The sequence below is a fragment of the Phlebotomus papatasi genome, chromosome 1 (genome assembly GCF_024763615.1).
Source record: "Phlebotomus papatasi isolate M1 chromosome 1, Ppap_2.1, whole genome shotgun sequence".
NCBI lineage: Eukaryota > Metazoa > Arthropoda > Insecta > Diptera > Psychodidae > Phlebotomus > Phlebotomus papatasi.
The window spans coordinates 31,241,124-31,260,059 of NC_077222.1; the positions used below are offsets into that span (position 1 = coordinate 31,241,124).

Consider the following 18,936-nt stretch of genomic DNA (forward strand, 5'->3'; position numbering starts at 1 on the left):
CTTTGAGTTTGCAAGTTTTGAATATTCAAACATTTTGCTTTGTTGTATCAACGTATAATTCGGAATAGGCAAATATTTTTGATTACTTTATGAAGACAAACAGCATGACTGAAGAAAATATGTTTACGTCAATGACATTTTCAAAAATTTTCCATAATCACTGTGACATTACATAAATTACAGGGAATGAAGTATGATAATACATTAATTTTATGATAATTAGAACTATATATTATCCTTCTTCCAGCAGCCAGTCATAAATTACATAGAATAATTTTTGGGATCAAAAAATTTTACGACAAATCTTCGTTGTTCACTTACTTCTTCAACATGTGTCAAATGATCTGAGAATGCGACAAAGGCTTTTAAGTGACCCCCACTACTAAGTTAACTTTTATCGGAGGATTAAGAACTCTTATAGATTAGGAAACGATAACACAGTGCAACAGCTAAAGATGGGAAGGAAAATAATGAGTATTTTCTTGTTCTTTATGGTGTGTCCGGAACGGGATCGGGAATTTTCATTTTTTCCATTTTGTTTTTTACACTTTTGTTTTTCCCAATTTGTCTTTGGAATCTTTGTCTTTGGTAATTTTTGTTGTTTTTGGAAACTTTGTCTTTGGAAATCTTGTCTTGTCAAAAAGGCGATACTGATAACTTCCCAAAACACAGAAAATTTCCCTTTGCCCCAAAGAACGAAACTAAAAACTTTCCAAAACACAGAAAATTTCCCTTTGCCCCAAAGAACAAAACTAAAAACTTTCCAAAACACAGAAAATTTCCCTTTGCCTCGACAGGCGATAATGATTACTTCTCTCTAAGATATCTTAAGAAAAAGATCTTTAAGAAATTTTTCGAAATATTGGAAAAAAAAAATATTGGATGAGATCATATATTCTGTCAGTAGAAGAGGTAAAAAGTTTGGAGTGGTATATCTCAGCTCCTGATGAACATAATTGGATGAGTGAACTATTGCTGGAAAGCTTGGTTCATTAGCTTTTAGAATCTGGTATATGTAATTGGCTATGGGTAAATCATGGTCATCCAGAACCATTTATGTCGAAGAAGACACTTTTTGCAGCGTCATTTTTGACCATCTACTGCTGGGACCAGGAGTGACCCACAATTCTCGCACTTGGACTGTTCGTTAGAGAAACTCAAAGGGTATAATTTGTAGAAGAAACTTTTTTTTTGGACATCTTACTTTTTTTTATTCATCGACTTTTGCAAGAATTTTAAAATGTTAAACGCAAGGAAAAAATTACAGAAATCCTTCTATTCCATTTTCTGGACAAACTAATGAAGATATCGACTTGGAATGTTCTGAGTACCCCCCCATAAGTTGATCCAAGGAATCCAAATGTCACTTCAATTTCACCCCAACGTCTATGCTTCTCCTCCAGAAACTACTCTTTTAGGAATATCTCAATAACCAGATCATCGATGCATTTCATTTTTGGATATGTTTTAGAGAGTGTCCTAGCGGACATTTCATCCATACATCTCAAAGACGCCCGACCTCTTCTTCTTGCACGTGCTAGTAATCTAATCAGAAGAGCAGAATTTCTTCTGATCAATTTTCTGACCAAAGAGACAAAGTTAGCGACTTTTACTGTTCTGAGTACCCCCCAAAAGTCAATCTAAGGAATCGAAATAACACATGCAACTGCGTCTCATCCCACTCCTAGTGCTCCAGAAACCACTCTTTTGAGATTATCTCAAGAACCAAATCATCGATCCTTTCCATTTTTGGATATGTTTTTGACATGGCCAAGGCGGACATTTTGTCCTCAGACACCAATATCATCCAGAAATTTCTTCTTGGAATTTAGAAGATATTTTTTTAAATTCTTTTACCAACGAATTTCAGCATAAAAAAAATATTTAAGCAAGTAAGAATTGATTAGGATTGTGAAAAATTTCGAGATTTATCAAATAAACCACATTCTGTGTTAATCCGTTAAAAATATACTCTCTTACGCTCTCTATTTATTGACCTTGGGAATTTCGAAAAGAAATTTCTGGATGATATTGGTGTCTGAGGACGAAATGTCCGCCTTGGCCATGTCAAAAACATATCCAAATATGAAAAGGATCGATGGTTTATTTCTTGAGATATTCCCAAAAGAGTGGTTTCTGGAGGAGAAGGAGTGGGATGAGAGGCAAATGCATGTGTTGTTTCGATTCCTTAGATTGACTTTTGGAGGGATACTCAGAAAATCAAGGTCGCTAACTTTGTCACTTTGATCAGAAAATTGATCAGAAGAAATTCTGCTCTTCTAACCAGATTATTAGCAAGTGCAAGAAGAAGAGGTCGGACGTCTTTGAGATGTATGAATGAAATGTCCGCCAGGATACTCTCTAAAACATATCCCAAAATGAAATGCATCGATGATCTGGTTATTGAGATATTCCTAAAAAAGTGGTTTCTGGAGGAGAAGCATAGACGTTGGGGTGAAATTGAAGTGACATTTGGATTCCTTGGATCAACTTATGGGGGGGTACTCAGAACATTCCAAGTCGATATCTTCATTAGTTTGTCCAGAAAATGGAATAGAAGGATTTCTGTAATTTTTTCCTTGCGTTTAACATTTTAAAATTCTTGCAAAAGTCGATGAATAAAAAAAAGTAAGATGTCCAAAAAAAAAGTTTCTTCTACAAATTATACCCTTTGAGTTTCTCTAACGAACAGTCCAAGTGCGAGAATTGTGGGTCACTCCTGGTCCCAGCAGTAGATGGTCAAAAATGACGCTGCAAAAAGTGTCTTCTTCGACATAAATGGTTCTGGATGACCATGATTTACCCATAGCCAATTACATATACCAGATTCTAAAAGCTAATGAACCAAGCTTTCCAGCAATAGTTCACTCATCCAATTATGTTCATCAGGAGCTGAGATATACCACTCCAAACTTTTTACCTCTTCTACTGACAGAATATATGATCTCATCTAATATGTTCAATATCAATAAAGTCGGCTTCAGACTGGAGGTTTAGCCCAATTCCCGAAGGTCTCAAAAATCTAAATAACAAGCAATTTTATCGATTATTCAAAATCTATTGAATTATTTGCCCTTAATATCCAATCCTAAAAAAAACAATTTCCCAAAAAATCACGCCTGATAAGGATTTAGAGGAATTAAGCCAGATTGCTAAGCCTTAGGTCTGAAGCCCGTATAACGGTACATTCTAGAATGTTAATATCAAAGGATAACTCAAGGATATGTAGAGGAGGATTCAAGGACAATTTTCCTGGAATAACGCATATCCCTATCCCTTCATTTTCTTTTTAGATTTGTTTCATAGATCTCTAACATATCCGTCAAGTCCATAAAAAGGATTCGTGGGACGACTTGAATCCTTTACAAAAACAGTGTCCTGTATATAATAGGGTCGTAAAATATATGGCGATGCCAGAGCGTTACAGAATTCCCCTCCTGATTTGAATTCTGGCTGACAAGTTCTTTTCTTTGATCGTTAAGGGTCCCGGTCAAAATCCCGAAAGCCAAAATCCCGAATGGGCCAAAATACCGAATTCTTAAAAGTGTCATAGCTACTCCCACGATTGCACAATGAATATGGTTTTTGGGATTTTGGTAACCTCCGAAATTAAGATCTAAATTATTAATATTTTAAAAAATTGAATGAAATAATCCTTTTGTCTTATGTTTAGAATTTGCAAAAATTAAACATATTATCACAAAAAAAATTGCCAAAGAAAAAACTTTTTCAAAACTACTTTCACTTCCTCTTTAGTAAAAGTAGCAGCTTTAGTATTAGCATATATAACACCATCAGGACATTGTACGATGACAAGGGACATAATATAGAATCAACAATCCTGACTGAGAAAGAATCACGCAATTTTCAAATTAATTTTTCATAATTTTGCTGAAGATAATAAAAATCGTGTAAGGGTTTATGTAGCTGACTTGTATGTGCAATTGTGATTCGTCTCTATAGTGCAACTTAATTACATGGTTGCCAACTGGATGGGGGTGTCTCTTGGTGAAGTATTATGTATTTTGACCCTTAACATTTATGACGGTGTGCTATATACCTACATAACAATTTGGTTGAATTTTCAACTTTACTGCAAGAATATCCCCTAAATAACGTACAATGGCGTAGGAAGGAACAGTAAAACATGCATGCAAAAAGCGGTTAGGGTACAGACGGTAAAATCGATGAGAATGCAAAAACTTTGCGTGCAATTATGGTATTGTATAATGTATACGAGAAACCTCTATTGAACCACATTTTGAAGGTATATGGTTAATAACTCACTGAGGTTGAATTAGACAAACTCAGAACGACAGGCGCCAAAAGAACAACGTATGTATCATAAGGGGTGAATGCAAACCTCAGAAAAATTCCATAAAATCAACAAGCATTTTGTCTTAAAATTCACCAGAAACAATTATACTGACGATTCATCATGAAATATTATTCACGTGACATAAAATATATAATAGAATTCAACCAGAATAATTAATCTTAATCCAAACAGTGTAAACCTGTCACAGTCATATTTTTATCTTTTCATTTTCGCGTATTGACGAAGAGAATCGGTAAAAGGAAAATCATTTGATGTTGATAAAGGAAGGAGAGCTTTTCATACATTTTTCGCCAAGTGCAAAAAAAACTTGTTCATGATATTGAGGTGTACATCTTTTGTACATTTTTTTTCCAACTTCCTCGTTAGTTCCATTCTTTCCAATTCTATATACACGCTACATATGTATCTTGTCTCAAAGAACACCGCATGTAGGATAAATGGAAATGAAAGGACCCCCCACGTGTTATTCATTCAGAAAACTTTTAAGAATATACAAAAAAATAATGACTGATTACCTCGAGACAACAATGTGCAAAATTTATAGCATGTACTATTGAGATGAATATGCTTTTATTTAAATTACTTATTGAGTTGTGAATGAGCATGAAATCTTCATACGTAATTCACGGCTAGTTCCTACGTAAATTAGAACTAAAGAGACGTAAATTTGTTTTATCTTAAACTGATGTCACCTCTGAATATCTTGAGTAAAATTGTCTGGTTGTTTTTTACAAAGTCTATTTTTTATTCAAATAATGAAGTGTTTTTTTTTTGGAAAATCAAAAATTAGTCATGTTAAAGTTCAAGATATTCTTAATCCCTATAATATTGTTATTTCAAAATTGGAAAAATTTAAAAATTAGAGAACAGATAATTGAGAGGCTGCTGTACCGTAACATGACTACAACTCAGTTCCCGATGATCTCGAACCTTTATATAAAAAACACAAAAAAAAAAACAATTTTACTGATTTGTCAATATCTAATGGATTATTGGGAGTAAGGAAGGAACCTCCATGTGTATTTAGGGCTTTTTCGGAACTAAATCGGTGCTCATGGATAGTCCCCGGAGACTAACTCATCCTTCACCATCAGTACGAGGCTAAAATTTGAATGTCGAAAAAACACACGACCGCTATTGGGCAAGACATGTGTAAAATTTATGCCTCGACACGATTAAAAAAAATTGGATCATTTCCTCTTATAATCTAATCTTAAGCTACAATTTTCTAAAAATAAACAAGAAAAATGCCTGATAAGAAATTAGATGAGTAATTAGTTCCGAAGATGATAATACGGGCTTCATAATCTAAGGTTTAATCGTTTCACTTCTTAATTTCTTATCTGACTAAATTTTTGAACAAATTGTGGCTTAGGGTTGGTTGTTAAAGATAACAAATTCGAGCACTGGTAAAAATAAAAGGATTAAATTGGATCATATTTGATACTTTGAAAGGATCACTAGTGTCTCTTGAAATTTTGTATGCAAAGTTCTCACGATGGATTACGTTTTATCGGAAACTTATTACTTACTTACTTACTATTAAGCGGTCTTCAGACTAGAGGTTTAGCCCAGTTCCCGAAGGTCTCAAAATCCTTTACACCAACCAATTTTATTGGTTATTTGGACTCTAATAGAACATTTGCCATTAATAATTCAATCCTAAGTAAAATTTTTTCAAGACATCTTGACTGGTAAGAAATTACACCATAGTTAAGCTACATGGCTAAGCCTTAGGTCGGAAACCCGTATAATTATTACTTTATTCCGGAATTAAATAAGTCGCAAAACAGGGACGCTTTCAAAGGATCCTCAATGATCCTTTCATGTTTACCAATGAGTACTGGGCTCATTGGACTAAGACTATTTGCTTAAGCCATATACTCTGTTTAGGACATAAAGCACCAAATAGACTCAATATGATCCTATAGAGAATTTTAAGTCTGTAAAATTTGACGGTAAAAAATTAGCTCAAAAATTACTTTAATTGCTAACAGTCAGAGTTTAGTATCAGAAAGTAAAGGCTCTTTGTGGAAATTTTCTTTACCTGATACGTTACCGTCTATTTACGGGCTAACTACATACACTCGTAGATCATTATCGGTCTATATTTGGTCTTAAGAGTACGCAAATTCAAAAACTTAGTCAAAAAGTGTGCATATTAGAATGTTTTTGACATTAGTAACATGCTTACGCAAAAATAAAAAGAGATAATCGATAAAAATAAATCGTTTACGATTACTTGATCAATTTATTACCGATTGGGATTAACATAACCGAGATTTGAAGTTCCATTATCTTTCCAAAAAATCCAAATTTAATCAAATCGGTGAACCCTTTAAGGACGAGAAGGTCAAAAATTGAGGGTCAGAAAAAATCTTTTTTTTAACTATTAAGAGCAAAATACAGATTTAGAAGGCCGTAGCAAAAATTTCATTTTTGGGTCATGGGTGACCCAATCGTCCTTAAAGGGTTAAAAAATGGACCCTGTAAAATGATTGATTTTTGACCTACAATAATTCAAAATGGCGATTTTTCCTGCCAAAAGTATATTTAAACGAAATGTTCGCCTAGGCTACCTCTAAAACATGTCCAACCATAAAAGAAATCTATAGTACTGTTTTCGAAATAATCCAAAAAACATGGTTTTAGAGGAGAAAGAGGGCGGTTAGGGGACTAAGGAAAAAAGACAGTCCGAAATAATGTCCACTTATGGGGGAGGGGGGTCATCGAAGACCGATAGTCGATATTTTTTAGCGTTTGACCTCTAGCTCGGGAACAAAAAATAAATAAATCGAGAAGAGAAAATAAATTCTTGGGTCACCGGTGCGGTGGCTCAATAATCCATACACTATAAAATTTGTTAGCTGATCAATTCAAATACCACTTAATTTAATGAGGTGTATAAAAATAATTTTTTTAAATACAGATGGGATGTACGACGTACCATTTTGATTTACTAAAATCTATGATTGAGCTTTGACATCTAATAAGCTAATTCCACACACTTTGTTCGTCTTTTCGTGCGTTTGCTATCAGAGCTAGAACTAGAATCAAACTTAGGGGGAAGTGGGGCACCTTTGAAAGTGGGGCACCTTTGAAATTGGGATTTTTCTCATATTTTTAAATAAAATTGAGCCTAATCGGGATATATTTTAGATTCTCAATATGTTTGTGCAGCTAAATTATGCCACGATAAGGCTTAATTTTATTTAAAAATATGTAAAAAAAATCCCAATTTCAAAGGTGCCCCACTTCGCCCTATAGATTTAGTCTAGAGAGACATTTTCTTTCATTTTCCTACCGTCAAAAAATAATTCTTTATAATATTTTTTCAGGTCCACAGTTACACCACAAGATCTTATTTCTCAATCAACTGGGAAAAATTTGGCCTGTCAGAAAGTTCTAGGAATCGTTTACAAGTTTATAACAGTTCCAACGAGTTACAAGGTTTATAATAGATCTGTTATGAACCGTATCTAAAATTAGATCGGTTTTCTAAATCACAAAGTAAAAAAAATCGATTTTTGTTGTTAAATCTATAAACGAACTATCTAAGGATATACGCTAAACAGAGCTACCACTGAACACGGGGTAGCACCGAACACTGCGATTTTTTAATTAGATATTAGACTTCGACGGACGAAACCTGTATAAATTCATAGATACTATAAGGATACTTGTACACTGAAAAAAATTATCGTCATATAGTCCAAATAGGTTTAGAAATAAAAATCACAGTTCGGTGCTACTCCATGTTCGGTGGCGCCCCTGTTACTTCTATATCGCTTATACCACAAAAATCTCGTAAACCAATTTGAAGTATTTTCGAAAATAGAAACGAAAACAATCAATCACTTTTCAATATCAATCACTTGGTAAATTTAATTTTGAGTTTAATGCTTCCTCTCTATTGTTGGTTCAAAGTTCTCTTCAATCATAAAATTTTCTTTAATAAATTGAATTTAATCTTCAATCAATCATTAAATTAAATTATTTTATTAATTTCAAAAAGTACATCTAGAAAATTTATTTTGTTTTCTGCATTTGGCAAATGCAAAATTTCATTAAAGTTTTATGTAAAATTACGAAATCTAATATAAATTGCAATAAAGTTGTCTATGTTGAAGTTTTTTTTTCTTCATTATATCGAAAACCAAGCATTCAAATTATATTCATATAATAAATTTCATTTATTGATAAAATTTATTTTTATGAATAATTAATTGAATATTATGATATGAAATTTTGGTCTTGCAAGAAGTCAATTTTATCTCAAAAACATTTATAAGCTATTCAGCAATAGACATATGATGTTGTACAAGGTCGTTTATTGACTTGATTATATTTATTATTGGCAAAGAGGTGAATCTTCATATCTTCCGACATTTGCTCTCAATCAAAGCGAAAGGGTGATATATTTCCCAAAAATTGCATCCTTATTTTCTCATCAATCTTCCATGCTCTACGGTCACCCCCCAATTAACTTCTTTTGCGTCATTCCTAACTACCTACATCCTACTGTATGTTCAGTGTAAAAACCCCATAATTGTTACCAAGGAGGTCACTAAACCTTAAAAGATGCTGATGGTCAAATTGTTCAGTCATCATAACATCAAAATGTTGTTGCGGTGCGACAGTAGTGGGATTTTGAAGTGAAAGTATTAAGATTTTTGCAAAACTTCTTACTCATTATATTGTTGCTGGGAATTTACGTGAGGAAATAACCTTGGTGGTTTCTTATAATTTCAATTAAAATAACCACCTATAATGTGATCGTTTTATTGTCTCTCACACTATTTTATTTCCACTAAATTGACATTATAAGTGAAGGAATATGTCTGAATGGTCTGAATAAAGTTCTTTTGTGTGTTAATAAATAATTTTATTCTTTTATGTTATTTTTTTCAATAAAAAGACTTGCAAATATGCAAGGAAAATGGCAAAAGTCGAATGTCAATTCTCAAGGGAGTTTAATGAACTTCATTTAGTAAAACATTGAAAATATAGCAAAAGAAGTGCTAAAACCCAAATTCGAAGAGATTTTCTCTCAACATTCTGTCTTCTTTGACAAGAAACAAAAAAATTGCATTTTTAACCAAAATGTGCAATCAAATATGCAGATTTTTCCCATGTTTGGCTTTTTTTCGGAAAATAAAAAAATAAATAAATACGAGAAAAAGAGATACCAAATGAAGCATTAAAGTGGGTCACAAATGAGCAGTTTTTTGATTGGTGGACTATCGACTGGCTGGTGAAGATATGTAACAGCGCCATTATATACAAATATCCAAAATATTTTCATGACAAAATCTCTACTTTCACTATAGTCCACTCAAATGATTTCAGCAATAATCTCTGACTAATGCCACAGACATGTCCATCTCGACATAATATTCAAGCTTCAGCTGAATTCCCACACACACGGAAAATTATTGAAATGTATCCAAAATATTTCTGCATTAATTGTGGTTAATATCTCTATCTCTCCTTCAAGTTAAAACTTGCCAAATATCCGACACACAGCTGCTGGCTAAACTTTTTTTTTTACCCTTATCACAATTTTATTCACCTGCACTTCTGCTAGTTTGATTGTTGCAATTATATCTATATATAGGGGAGATGGGGGCTACTGTACTCTTTTATAAATATTGAACTTATTTGAAATTTTAAAAATATACTATAATTCATTTATTAAATATAAATTGATTATTCTTAAAATAGAATATTAATTTATTTTTTAAAATACGTCAATTTTAATTCGTATAATTTACTCTAAAAAGGTTCGCTATTGACGTTAACACGATGACGCATACAAACACAGAAATCGCATCATCTTTTCTTTCTTTTTAATTTTATTCATATACAGGAGTACAAAAACAAACTTTTGAATATGAAAAATAGAAGATTTTATAAGGAAAAAACAACAAATCGGAAGCCAAAATTACTATTTCCTTTGTTTGCAAATTGACATTTTCAAAAACAAAAATATATAAGCACTCTTGGAAAAACGGAAAAAACTGTCTGGCAATGGATTATATTCAAGTTATTAAGGGGTCACCTAGTTCAAAAGCAAAAAAAGGAGCATGTTTTCTCTAAGTTTTTGTTTTTCAACATGACAAAAATTTTATTTAGAAGTACAGTGGGACCTCGATAGAGTCAACCCCCGATAGTCAATCTCCAATAGAGTCAACAGCTAGTTTTTTACTCTACGAACTCCGATAGAGTCAAATTTTCTTTTATTTATTGAACTAATAATATTATGTGATTTTATTATGATCTTTTCAAAATTTAAATCAGTCTTTTTTGTGTATCAACGTAAAACTTTTAACACAAAAAATGGTAAAAATAGGTAATTTTATTATAAAATTCGTATATTAACTGCGCAATCATTTTCCAACAAAATATTTTTCTTTTCGTGATTTTAAGCCTTTTCACCGATTGAAAGTTATCTTGTCTTTTCTCTCTTGTCTTAAGATTTTGTTTATTAAGCCTACACTGAGAGAAATCCGAAAAAGTTAAAATCACATTCCAGAAATGTTCATTTTACCCTGCAGTATTGATCCGAAATCGGTGTAAATATTATGCATTTTAGGTGTATTAGGGGTTAAAGTTACCCTTTAGTATGTTAATTTTACCCTTAAAATGTGTAAAATTAACATTAAAAAATGTTGATATATTTTTACACTTATAAAGTGTTAAAATTATGAGAAAAAAAAGTTAATCGCACCCCCTTGTTTTTCTCAGTGTATTGAACACAATGTAAGAAATTTTGAGCCATCTTTAAGACTTATTTTTAAACAGAGAGTGTAGAATTTATGAGTTAATTAAAGATAATATTCTACTACCGTGTTGAATTTATCAATGATCTAGTATAAACATTAAATATTATCCCTTTATATCAAAATTTCACAAATAAATTGATTTTTTTCGGACTCCAATAGAGTCAACGAAACCAATAGAGTCAACAGGCCTGGAAATAATTAGTTGACTCTATCGAGGTCCCACTATACAACATTTAATCTATATTTTTTGAAATTTTTGGTGAGAAATTAAAAAAAAAATTTTCAGTGAAAAATTAAAAAAAAATAAAATTTTCAATAAAAAAATTTAAAAAATATAGCCGCTGGAACCTGATTTTAGGAGAGCTTTTAGGATTTTCGAAAAAGTCACTTTTCGGTGGACAAGATTTCTCAGAAGGACATTCATCTGAAGTTAAAAAAAAAACAAAGTATTTCCTCTTTTAAAAGATGAATTAAACTAGTCCTTGAACGAAGGATTTTCAAGAAAAATAAATAAATTAGGAAATTTTGAAATATTAAATGTACAAATAATGGCATCAATTCTAAGACCAAAGTCAAGATCAAAATTTCAAGCTGTCAAATATTTCCAAAATTCTAATTAATAACGTTGATTGCATCAGAATTTTCATCAATTAAATATCTACCGGAGCTCTACTAAAAAAAAGTGAAAAAAGAAATCTTTAAGACACCATTTCCTTATCTTAACATCGTGGATGGACCTCAATATTATCACATGGATAGTAATTTTCACTTAAGATACTTACTAATAATAAAAACATTCTGTAAAATCATTCCTTAATCTTCAACTTTTGCCCAAAGATACGACTTTTTTGGACCAGAGGGTGTAGAATTTATGAGTTAATTAAACAAAATATTCTATTATTGTTAAATTTATCAATTTACATAAAATAATGTATTCAATTCAATGTTTTTATGCAACCGAAGACCTTTATCGGGAAGGCTATTCTATGTATATACCACTTTATATCAAAATTTCACATTTTAATTGATTTTTTTCGGAGAGTCACCGAATCCAGTAGAGTTAACAGGCCTGGAAATAATTAGTTGATTTTATCGAGGTCCCACTGTACTACTTTATTACAATTAATGTGACTTTGATAGGTAATTGCAATGGTTCAGATATTGGTCAAAATAAGAGATCTTTAAAAAAATTCAATTTTTGGCTCATTTATAAAATCAATTGCAATTCAAATGAGAAAAATTAATAATTTTTGTAAACATGTGGCTTAGGTACTGCTTTACTAACATAAAAGCTTTATCCCATTCCTTTCAATAAAAAAAAATTACGCAAAATTGAAAATACCCACCGGAAATTGCCCCGCTATCCCGTAATTGTCGCTTACGTTTAAAAGCGTAATCTTTAACAATAATTTAAAATGAACAAAAACATGATCAGTAACACAATTCAAATTTTGTCAGATATCATTTGCTTAATATTCTGCTTTATTTCGAAAAAGTATAATAAAACTTATTTCTACTTAATTTTAAAACAATTTTTGCTTGTATAGCATTCAAAGCTTTGCATAAATTTAGAGTAGTTTTCAGGATTTTACATTTCAGAAATATTTACAAGTTCTACAAAGACCTAAATACTAAATGCGCTTTACTAGTTCGAGAAGATTCCTCTCCAAGAATTTTTCTGAAAAAGCATTCTCTAAAGTTCTACATAAAAGACACCCTTCTGTGAAGGAATGTAAGACAAAATTGAGGAATTTTTATCAATTCGTGGCCATTTAGTTTGTGAATTGCATGGTATACATATTTCGCGAGCTCCAATAGTTTATATTGCTCAATTGGTGAAAGAAATAAAAAGAGAAGCAAAATCGAATGCCTTGACACAGAAACCACACCATTTCCTGCCCCAGAAATTGAAGACGAAGTTAGAGGGTAAAACCATAAAACCAGAGAAAATCCAAAGATGCGCATCGTTCTACCGTGCGAGGGTGGGATGTTACGTAAAAGTGAACAAGAGAGAAAGATGAGACATGTTGTGGCCAGAAGCTCAAAATCATACAACTAATCGATTTGACAAATAGCTCAACGAGAAGTGATATTAATCATTTGGTTGTTGTGCAAAATTAAGAGGCGTTGAGTACCTTTTCGCACATTGGACACATGCCTTTCTTTGAAGTGTCGTCAACGTTTTCCCAAACATTCATTCTCCTCAAGCCACAGATATTACCATCAAGGCAAAAATTTTATGATATGACAAGTATGAAATTTTTAAGGATTACACTTTTCTTTTTGTCTTCCAAATTTTGAAAACAAGAGTCAGTAAACTCACTTAAAGTTATTGATATACCTTTAAAATTAGGAAAATGTTGGGAAAAATAATTAGAATTCGAACCCAGAACACTTGCATAAAAAAAAACAAGTGTAAGTTTTAAATCGTACTGTTCAGAGCCGAAATTAGATAGTTTAAGTGTCTGGAGTAAAAAATAAATAACTACAAAAATCGTTGATTATCTGCGAAAGAAATTAAATTGAATTTTAAAAGTGTAAATTTAATATAATACCACACAAAAATGTTTTAAAAGAGCTGCTTTTTGATTCTGTAGGAAAATTATTTATTTTATTTTCCTCATAAGAAAAACAAGACTCTCTCTCTGGCAGAGTAGAGACATTCAATACACTTTGAAATGAACTCTAAACACATTTACGTTGATAGAGTCGCATCATAAGTTCTCATAATTCATAAGAAAAATTTGGATTTCGTGCTGTAATTGAGTATTTTCTTACAAAACCTTTAAAAGCAAGGAAATTTAACTATAACAATAAGTCTTTCTCTTAATATAGTCTTGTAGAATTCTCTAAGTAGAGCGTTACAGAACCAACATTCTTATACTAAAAATAATGTAGTGCACTCTTCAGCCCAAGCAGCAATTTTTTCTTAAAATAGTCTTGTAGAATTCCCTAAGAAAGGCACTATAGAACCAAAAATCTATTTATTTACTTATACCGCTCTTGGTTCCATCACTGAGATTACTATGAGTAAAGTGGTGCACTCTTAAGGATCTTAAGAGCTGCTATGGGAATTTCAACAGAAAATTTTCACTTTAAGTCTTTTAAAATTGCACTAAAAGACTTGTATAATACTTGGTTCTATAAGGCAGCTATTTTGTTTCTTGGGAGTTGCTCAAGATTTCTTATAGGAATTTCACCCCAAAATTCTTATTAGAACATCTCTGATGTATTAGAAGATTTGTCGAAATCTTAGTTCTAAGGCAGCTATTTTACTTCTAGGATATGAACTAGTCATGACGAAATTTTAGTACGTATTCCAAAGCTTGAAGTAAAATAATGTCGCGCTCAGAGAATTCTATGTCATTGAAATCTTCTGTCGCGGTTTTTTTCTGATTTTTTATTTGACTTTCCTAAACTCAAAGACCAAGCGATAAGAGATTTTCTGAGACTATACAATGCCGCAATCGCGAAATAGTAAGCGAGAACATGGTTTTGGATATACAGTAGACTCTCTCTCGAATGGGCATTTGGGGCGAAATGTCATCCGGTTTATCGATAGATTTGGGCGTCAAAGCCTTTGTTAATTTCACAAAAAGCGCTCAATTATAAAGGATCACGATAAAATAGGAAGAACTACAGCGAATTTGAGCGAATTAGCTTCATAATTAAACGTGAAAATTGTCAACAAAATTTTGCGCCCGATTGAAAAAGAGCCAATTGAGCGAGAGTCTACTGTACAAATTCACAACCACAAGTGCATTGATTGGAAAGAAATTTGAATGACAGAAGGTAGGTAACATACCGATCTAAAGCTCCTCCAAAATGTCATTTTTTTCATCAAAAACATGCATTTTGACGTGGTAGTCGTGCACAAGTGCAAGCGATTTACTTAAAAATGCTACTTTAACTTCTCAAAAGGCGAAAAACTAGAAACACACGGCTGTCTACACACTAGAAGCAATTTTCGTCAAAAGTTGCATTTTTTTTTTTTTTAAATCTGATGTTCCTGCCTACAAGGATAGGGGAAATTTTCTTTAAAAGGCATTTTTTAAAGAAATTGCTCCTAGTGTGTAGAGGCTATTAGGGAGAAGACGTATCACAACTTGTAAACATAGAACCATTGACCATCTTATAACAACTTCTTATGAAATTTCTAAAAATTTGAAATTACTTACGATATTTGTTACTCTAAAAGCCTAATTAATAGCTTTTCTATATATTGAACGAATTGTTTTGAATATTACTCCAAAAATCCAAAGGAAACCGTAACACTACCATGAAAGAACTGTATAAAGTAGCTGATGTCACAGCTTTTTCTTTTTGATATTTTGGAAAGGGGTAATTTTACTTGTGATAAACCTCTTCAAGATAAACCAGGATCGGATCGGATCTATATAAATTTAGATGAAGATATGAACAATCATGAAAAATCAGGACTATCTAGCAAGATTCAAGTGCTAAAAGGTGATCTATATCTTCAGACTAACACTTCATCAGGTTGTCCAATCGTTCACTCAGGACGAGAATCTTCACAAGAGAAAGATAATTCCACAAAACTTTGCATGAAAAAGTTCTATCTAAAATCATGGATTTAAAACCAATGTAAGAAATTCAAGCAAACTGCCAAGGAAACTATCAGAAGGACTGCAAAATTTACACTAACAACGTCCAGAAAAGATACTGATAGTGGAAGTTGCATAAGAACGTTCTAAATTCAATTATAGGATTAAGAATGCAATTTTTCAGATTCTAATATTTTTAGACAATGAAAAAGAGATTTTTTATGTAAGAATTTTTGAAAGAAATGTGTAGAACAAATATTAATATGAGAAATAAATACCTTGGACAATCAGTCCAATGGCGTAGAGCGAATAAGGGACAGTATGGGGCCGTTATCTCCTACTCACTCATAACCTAAGATTTAGCCTACCAGTCCACCTTCATAGAAGAAAAAGCACCTTTGGATTTAAGCAGCTTTAAAATTTGGCTTTTTTGCTATTTTTAAATAAAACTGAACCTTATCAAGATACAATTTAGTTCCACAACCTAATCGTGAAGCTAAAATACATCATGATAGGGCTTAATTCCATTTATAAAGAAGAGAAAACAGTCCTATTTCACAGCTGCCCTATTTCAAATGTGCACCACTGCTCCCCACTGCCTTTTGAAAGATCTTTTGGTGAAGATTATGAGCTTTCTAAAAGGCCCAGAATCAATTTTTTTTTCCTTTGTAAAGAAGTTTCAAAGGACAGAAGCTAATTTCAGTATCTTTCTTAACCAAAGAAAGCAAATTTCTGACTCATTTTGAAGAACTAATAGAAAAGTATTTTTTTCATTAGTTGAAATCTTTCAAAGAAAAGCTATTCATATGCAAAAGAACGCTTTTATACTGACCAAAATCGGTCAAAATAATTAAAATCAATGCAAAAATGGATCAAGAAGCCGAATTTCATCAAAAATAGTTCTAGTTATATAAATATTAAAACTTTTCTGAGTTTCCAATAAACTCAAAATCATTAAAATTAAACCTAAATTAGTTTTTCTTCCTTGCGTCCAAGCACTTTTCTTTGGTTAAAATAATCCTCCAAAAAATTTCTTCGAATTTGGCCCCCTTCTTACTAAAATCCGGGCTATCCTCTTGAATCAATCGAGTTTTATAATTTACCAAAAATTATTAAAATTATCAGCTATTTTTGACCAATCTTACTGTGTTATCACACTTGCACATTAAAATTTTAATATGATTCACATTAATCGTCGCTGGTGAGAGTCCAAATGTGTAATTTGTGTGTTTGAATCATTTTATATTCAAAATTTGATCTATTTGTTGATAAAAAGGTAGGCTTGGCCCGCAAAATTTGATATAAATTGATTTATAGCATTAATGCGAAAAATTAATGCGATTTTCTCTTTAATTTTTTAATGTGAAAAATATTTATGCTTTAGGTATATTTAAACTTATTTTTGCAGGCCAAGTCCACTTCTTTATCAATAAATAGAAAAACCCCAAATATTAAGTGACTCAAAGACACAAATAACATATTTAGACGCTCACCACAAGCGACAATTAATGTGAATTGTGAATCACATTAAAATTTTAATGTGCAAGTGTGATAACGCCGTTATATAGTCAACCTGAAGAATCACAAATGCAACAACTTCATCTGGATCAACCTGTGGCTTTACCATTGTTGCAATGAAGAAGGCAAAATAGAGAAAAATAAATGGCTGTGCACCGCCCCAGAAATATTATGCAATCAAACGCATAAAAATAAAGGTAAGATATTTTTGCGAAAAATTAGTGTTAGTGCCTATTTTTTCTAAGCTTGAACGTAGATTTTGGAGCAATGCAAGAGGGAGATAACCCGTCAAATCATTGCTCTACCTGCCGATTTTACTCGGAGGTTTTTTGAATTTTAACGGTATATTCTAGTACATTCAGAGAAAATCTGCAGATTCTCGGCAGAATTTCTCCATAGAAAATCTGCATAACCTCCATTACTTCACAAAAATATTGTTGATTTATGAAGAAACTGTAGAAGTTATAAAGAAAATTGTATGCTCTGCTTAACAAGCATTACCGAGTACACATTTTAGATAAGTAAAAAAACTGCGAGCAAAAATACTAATTTCTTAAAAATCACCAATCGAATGATACAAAAACACGAAATTTTGGTCGACACTCTGTTTAAAGTTTTCACTTCACTTTTCTCTACTTGTAACACGGCGTCGCAGAATTCTTTACTTTATATAAACACCGTGATATCACTAAGAATAACTCTATAGAATTTTGCAAACTTCACTGAAAAATTTTTCCATCTCTTCTGACACATCTTGTCTGGAAAGTCTGGAATGTAGAAAAAATCTACAGAATATCTACAGAAATTCATCAGAGATTCGTCATAAATCTGCCGAAATATTCTGACGAATTTTGTCCCAAGCCCAAACAAAATTCGTAAGAATATCTACAGAATTTATCTGCAGATATTCTGTAGAGGTGTAGATTTTCTCTACAGAAATCTTAAAGATATCTGCAGATATTATTTGACGGGAATCTCATTAATTATTCATTGAACAGTGAGAGAATGTTAAAAAATGTGGCTCAATGAATGAACCGGTCACAAAATTTTTTTTTATTTTAGTAATTTTCTCTCACTCTTCCCAGTGACATTACCTATTTTTCTCTTCACTTCCTCTCATTCATCCCAAAGTCCATTGGGAATTTCTTGTGGATTGTGATAAATGTATCAAGAGCTGTTTGAGTATTTGAAACTCCCCCAATTCAATGTCCCCGGTTTGAGGTTATGTTTGTGAGAAAAACTGGGCGGCTTCATTAAATTCACGAAATACACTAAATCCAAGAGCAATTTTGGGTTCAATCACAAGGTTGATCATCACGTAATATTCTAAAGGAGGTACTTACAAATTTTATGCTCTATTTTTGCGAATAACACAATTTTTCACATAAACAATTTCTCACTGGCGTTCTGTCAGATTCCTGCACTAGCGCTACTAACGGTGGTACCGTGAAGCAATAAGAAGAAACATTTTACCCGACTGAACTGCTGTACATGAAACACGTTGCGCACTTTTGATAATAATAAAATTTATATTTTCACAGAATCCTAAGTTCAGAAAAATTTTATTTATCGAACAGAGATGTAAAAAATTTCTTTAACAGAAAAAATATTTTTGAATTTGTTACTTTCAATAATAAATATCCATAATCTTTGTTCATATTGCAATTAAAAAAACATAATTGAAAAATTAAGAATAAGACACAAGAAAAATAATTAAAAATAAAACTTC

At 31.9% G+C, this 18,936-nt stretch overlaps 1 protein-coding gene across 5 annotated transcripts in view; it reads right to left on the bottom strand.

Moving 5' to 3' along the window:
- Positions 1 to 18,673, bottom strand: part of LOC129798822 (elongation of very long chain fatty acids protein AAEL008004) — a 110,821-nt gene extending 92,148 nt beyond the window's left edge. For 2 of the 5 annotated variants that reach the window (XM_055842206.1, XM_055842201.1), the window contains exons 1-2: positions 18,551 to 18,649; positions 18,302 to 18,478 (exon numbers count right to left, since the gene is read on the bottom strand). The gene's annotated coding sequence lies outside the window, so the exon portion shown is untranslated. Of the gene's footprint in view, positions 1 to 18,301; positions 18,479 to 18,550 lie in introns of all 5 variants that reach the window. The other 3 variants (XM_055842208.1, XM_055842202.1, XM_055842207.1) reach the window with 2 other exon arrangements.
- Between the last annotated feature and the right edge of the window lie 263 nt (positions 18,674 to 18,936).